The 6,017-nt window shown below is 42.3% G+C and overlaps 1 pseudogene; it reads right to left on the bottom strand.

Annotated features, from left to right (window-relative positions):
* Window positions 1-1,719: 1,719 nt before the first annotated feature.
* Window positions 1,720-3,662, bottom strand: LOC135705221 (pineapple eye protein-like; annotated as a pseudogene).
* Between the last annotated feature and the right edge of the window lie 2,355 nt (window positions 3,663-6,017).

Here is a 6,017-nt window from a genome sequence, read left to right as displayed (position 1 = left end):
AAGCTCATGAGGATGCCCGACGAAGCGCTAAGCCATGTAAGGTCCACCCTGGAGACGAAGTTATATTGGAACGTCAATCGAAAGCGAAAGGAGATACGAGATTTGACAAAAAAAGATACACCGTGATCAAAGAAGATAATGGAAGCCTGCTCCTTAGCGACGAGCATGGCTGTCAGGTTCGCCGTCATGTTACGCAGACCAAAAAAGTACACCGCTGGAGGGATATTAATACCAAGAAACCACCGGAAGAAACAGCAACAAGTCGACCATCGAGAGAAAAGAAAACCCCGATCCATCTATCGGATTATGTGCAGCAAACCGAAGATATTCGGTAAATCACTACGATCGAGTCTACAATATAAAATAGGCATAAGAAAGGATTAAAAAGAGAATTTAACTAGTTTGATAAACTTGACTACGAATATTATTTTTTGCTCATTTACTCACAGTGAAGTTTATTCCGTTTAACTGTTTCGTATATACAGAGGTTCTTTTTTGAAAAGGTTTCGCAGGGTGTTTGGCAAGCTTTCAATGACGGGTCTAGGCCACAATTTTGATCCATTATCTAGGGATTGAAAGTGTTCCTCCATTCTGTGGTTAAATTGATGATCTTGAATTCCTCTTGAGGTTGTGAATGTCAAAGATGGTTGATCCGTGAATGTGTTTTTCGGCTGCCGGTTTGATTGCGCTGTAGTTTTTCACCACGTAGAGGTCCACTCCTAGAAAACTGTCTTGAAAAACGTCTATTCCGATTGCGATGTCCGGTAAAAAAGAATGAAATTTCGTCGATGCCTACTGTGAGTGAGCGATGTGAAAAAACGTAACCCAGAAATAATGTGCACAACCAGTTGCCGGGCAACCGAATGCGGCAGCTGTCAGAATAACATCAAGCGTTACGCCAACAGGTCTGTGCCATAAAAAAGGGAGGTGACGAATCCATCACGCGTTCCTACACGAAACGAAAATCAATTATTTTATTCATGTGTTTCACATATACATTTTTGCCAAACATCAGCCTTATACATTCCATAAGACAAACCATATAGGTCCTATAAGAATGCATAAAAGGTATGTGTGACCGCTTATATATTTTATGAATAATCAGCAATAGAAATTTGCCAAAAGGTATAAGGAGATTTCTATCCGTGTAGAGCGAACACTGTTTCCATGTGTTCCACACATGGGGTTTTTTTTTTTTTTTTTTTTTTTTTCAGGGGAGAGGGAAGATGTGAGGTACATGAATACGGGAATTAATATTCATAGATTCCTTTCCCCCACTGATGACAGTATTTGTGATACTGTCATACAATGTTGGTACGATTGATGTAGAACATTGGCAACACGGCACAGAGGATGTGGCTACGAAAGCTCGTGCTTGTTCCATTCATTCAGCAGCAGACTCCAGGAAAGGTAAGTCCTATTTTGTGAGCCAATCAAATTCCTGTGCCGAGTGATTTCACAGTAATAAGGCATAATGGCGATTTCATCGATTCACGTAATTCATTGGGTATTTACAGTTTTGTGTGCAATGATCTGGCAACTCGTGTCCTTGCTCGTGTTGACGGGGTGCTGTTTTCTCACTCATCGAAGGAAATTTTGATTAGAGTGAGAAAGTAAGGAACAGTCAGCGCGGGAGCCGCGGGAGCCGTGTGCGTTACTATAGGTGCGGCAGAAGGAATGTAGTCGACTCTGTCGTTCTCACGATGTTCTTACGCATGATCCAACGTTTCGTCACACTAGATTATGCATAAGAACGTCGTGATAATGCAAGTGCTGGCTTGTTTCCTTCTGCCTCACCAATCACATTGATCACAGCACATACGATTCTCCGTCGGTTCGTGGTGCATTGTGCATTCTTTGTGCCATACCACCAGTCCAAACACTAGAAGTTTTGGAAGGTTCTCCCTCAGTACCTGTAAGCAGTGTGATACCAGCTGACATTCGCATGGGTAGAGAAATCCGGAACATTTTCTCGCTTTTGAGCATCAACGTCAACCCGGTCTCGAATCGCATTTCCGCTTGAGGTGGCACCGTTGGCAGTAATCTATTGCGCCGTGGGAAAGACCTGCTTAGTGCACTAGTGCTGGAAAATTCTGCAAGTTCGTCATTAAAATTAAATCAACTTTTCTTCGCTGTAACGTACTCCGGATCAGACTCGCTGGTGGAACGTTTTCGTGGGACGGTTTTCGACCCAAAAAGCTTCAGTTTGAACTGCTTTCCAAAAGATTTCTGGGCAGGCGTCTTGGGACGCACGATCTCCACCGAGGCATCCGTTAGCGTGTTCGTGTCGGAGCGGATGACCTGTTTGATCGGCTGCAATTCTACCATCGATTTTCGGCCCTGCTTTTTGTTTAACTTCACACGATAGTTGAAATCGAACACGGTCGACGATCCTGCGGAGGATGCTTCGTCTTCATTCTCCGAAGAAGTCAACGATTTGATCTTTTCCGAGCTGAGCTTCTCGAGCCTTACGACCGGTTTGACTCGAAGTAATTTTTCGACAGAAGTTCCTCGTGGCAGTGGAATCTTCTTGACCAGTTCCTCCAGACTGATTTCTTCGCTTCGAAGAAACGAACGAGGAAGAACTAGATGAAGACGTGGACAGCCGTCATTTCGACGTTGGTTTCTTTCGTGTAGAAACCAGATCGGAATCGCTGTCGTCACTGTCTATTGCGGTTCGTCTTTTCTGAGATTTGCGTTTGGTCGTCAATGCAACTGACTCTTCAGAATCTGAATCATCCGATTCAATCTGACGTCTGCCACTAGATCGGCCCCTAGAACTCCCCTCTCTGCTATCGTTACCGGCTTCCCCCATCTTGCTGCTTCCACTCTTCGGGAAGCCTCGGCTAGCTTCAAAACCGCTTCCGGTGTCTTTCGAACAATCGGACGACAAAAGGTGAAAACATAGTTCTTCGAGGGAACCTCCATGCACTGATCTTGGCGACAAGTCGAACCGCACGTTGCACAAAGGATCAGATCCCAACGCTTGCAATCGTCGTAATCTCGCCCATACCGACAACGACACTCTTCAGCGTCACACTCCGAAGGACGTTCCAACTGATCGTTGAATACATTCGGTTCCAGCTCCCACGAGGCATCCCTCGAACAATTAAAATAAAATATTCAGTATTCAAATACCGATTCACCCACCTCCACAGCTTCGCTTAATTTTCCGGAAAATAAATGCCACGCTGATGGATCTGCTGACTAAAGTCGTCCTTGTTGCACAAAGGGCAATTGAAAAAGTACCTCGCCGATTGGGCAAACTGTGCCACGTAGCTCCGATGGAACCAGCCATTCTGACAGCACGGGTCACGAATCGATTCCAGCTTCCTGTACGGTCCCATATCATCGTAGCAAATCCCACAGGCTTCGGTCTCGGAGTGTTTCACCTTATCCACCAGCGCTACGTGCTTATCGCACCACGACTGGAACGTTTCCACGTAATGCGACAGGCACTCATTCTGCATCCCACAAAGCGTATGGAATGAACGGAAGCACTTCTTCGCGCAACACCAAACGTTTGCATACCGTTCCTTGCAGATGTAACACTTTTGTCCTCGGATACGAGCTTCCTCATTTCTGATGTCCTCCTCCATGAATCCGAAGATTCCCTCCTCGTCTTCAGGTAACAAGGTACACGTAGCAGGTATAATGACTAGTTTTGCCACGTCTATTAGCCCGGTCCAGAATAGAGCATCGCACCATCGTACCGCAATCATGCTCAAACGCGTGACATACAGCATCTTTAGCCGAAATAAATAATAAATTGAACATAATTGGTTTCATCCGATCCTCCTTCATTATCACCATCTCACCTTCAGCACGTCGATCGATTCGATGGATTTCGGCATGATTTTGGAGTAAATTTTCCTTCTTCAGATCGCCCTCGTCGAGAGCTTTCAGTTCCTCTACGGAGGAGCAAATGCATACCGAGTATGGCCACCCGAAAAAAAAAATAATTATAATAAAATAACGAAATTACAATGATTTTTACGGTTGAATTTCGGGCACATTATAAATTTATTGTTAAATTATTGGACGGGTGAAAAAATAAATTTCGTTTTAAAAGATATAATTCTCAATGAAAATTAATTTGATGAGATCAAATTTGTTCGAGAAAAATCAGTTTTTTTATTGTTAAGATGCTTAACAACCCCCCTTTTTTACTGTACATTTCTCATATACCATGATTTTCGTTTTGATTTTATGATAATCAACAAAAATCTCCATTCAAAATCATTGTATTTTTATTGGATTTTTTACGGGCGGGTCCTGTTTGGCGTCCAACAACGATATCTTCTCGGTCGCGAATGACCATGGCTTTGGTTAGGAGCACCGACTGATGAAATCTTTAGCAACAATTGCCGCCAAAAAGCGCGAGTCATTGACAGCTCAACATCGTTTATTTGTAAGCAAATGTTAACCCGATGTGTTTACTCCTAATCATTTTGGCCTAAGGTCTTTCATTATACAAAAGAAGTGCAGATAACAATGAACACAACATAGTGACATGCAGTTTGACAACAGGCTCTCCCTTTCAATTTTCGTTAGAGAAAAAGAGATAACAGGCGGTGCCCCAATAGCATCAACTACTTTAAGCTAGTACATATGAGTAGATAGTGTTGCCGTGAGGTACACTCGAAAATTTCAAATGTAAGTGCGTCAAACCAAATTTCGAGCCGCTCCGTCTGTCACTTCGTTTGTGTACCGATTACAAATTTATAACATTATTCCACACGTTGTTATCCCAAATGGTCATTACCCCGAATCCCTTGCGAAAAGCTATTGATTATATACTAGAGATGAACCAGCCTAAGGCTAAAAGCACAAACGAAGCGTTTGTGCTAAAAGTCTCGTTAATAAAGGAAAAAAAAAAACTATTGATTATATATTTTCCTTATATTTTAAAAGAAGGGAATCTTACCTTCTTTTTCATACATCAAAAGAATTAATTAATTTCGCTTTTTTATATTCAATGAAAGGAATATTCCCTTCTTTATCGTTTGTCCAAAGAATTAATTATTTCCTTTTGTTATATTTTCAAAGAAGGGAAAACCCGTTGATCCATTAAGGTCTCCTAGAACCTCTTGATCCATTAAGAAGTTTTTCTCTTCTTTTTATATACGCGAAAGAAGATTCCAGGAGTGACTATAATAAACAAAAAAAGTCAATCTAATATATGGCACACTTTTCTGGGGAATGGTACACTAATAAAATTTCAAAGATTGTTTTTATGTGTCCCACACATGATTTTTTGCAATGTGATCAACAAATGATATCTATGTGTCGGACACATACTTAATATGTGTACACATAAAAGTCATGTGTAACCACACATACTATTCATTTGACTCATAAATTTCATGTGTGCTTCTGGGTGGATTCTGTTTATGTGTGGTCACATGAAAATCATGTGGAATTTTACATGGAAATTCGTCAATAAAAATGTGTGGAATTTTATTAGTGTACATTCTGGGGAATGGTTCATTCTGGGGAATGGTGCATTCTGGGGAATGAGATTCTGGGGAATGGTTTTCGGGGGAATGGTTTTCTGGGGAATGTTATAGAATCAGGTGGCATGGTAGATTCAAACATGGAAACGGTCATTCCACATCGAACGCTCGACTGTTTCGGTCAAGTATTGCTTGCACTCCGTAATCGGTACTAGTTTTTTCCCCTATTGAGGTTTTTTTTTTAATCCGCTTTCATACTGAGTGGTGTTGTAGTATACAACAGTGTAGTGAGCATCGCGGAATTGTAATTGCCGCTCAATCGTTCGAGAAAGGAAGCAGTCATTTCCGGCCGAGTCCGGCAGATGAGCTGTACATCTCTAACCAACAAGTTTCATCGCATCACGAAACGGCAAAATCAAGGTCATCGAGTTCCAGCCGGCGAGCCAGCCGGTGCTTTGTTGCAAACACTCGAGGGCAACAATAGAACGATCATCACCATCATTCTCACATCAGGATAGATCATCGTCATCAGCCACACTCCGTGCGCTTGTGTGGAGAGTT

The sequence above is a fragment of the Ochlerotatus camptorhynchus genome, unplaced genomic scaffold (genome assembly GCF_037179485.1).
Source record: "Ochlerotatus camptorhynchus isolate MF236.1 unplaced genomic scaffold, CSIRO-AGI_Acam_v1.1 ptg000261l, whole genome shotgun sequence".
NCBI lineage: Eukaryota > Metazoa > Arthropoda > Insecta > Diptera > Culicidae > Ochlerotatus > Ochlerotatus camptorhynchus.
The sequence above is the reverse complement of the archived record's forward strand: the minus strand, read 5'-3'. Positions and strand labels throughout refer to the sequence as shown.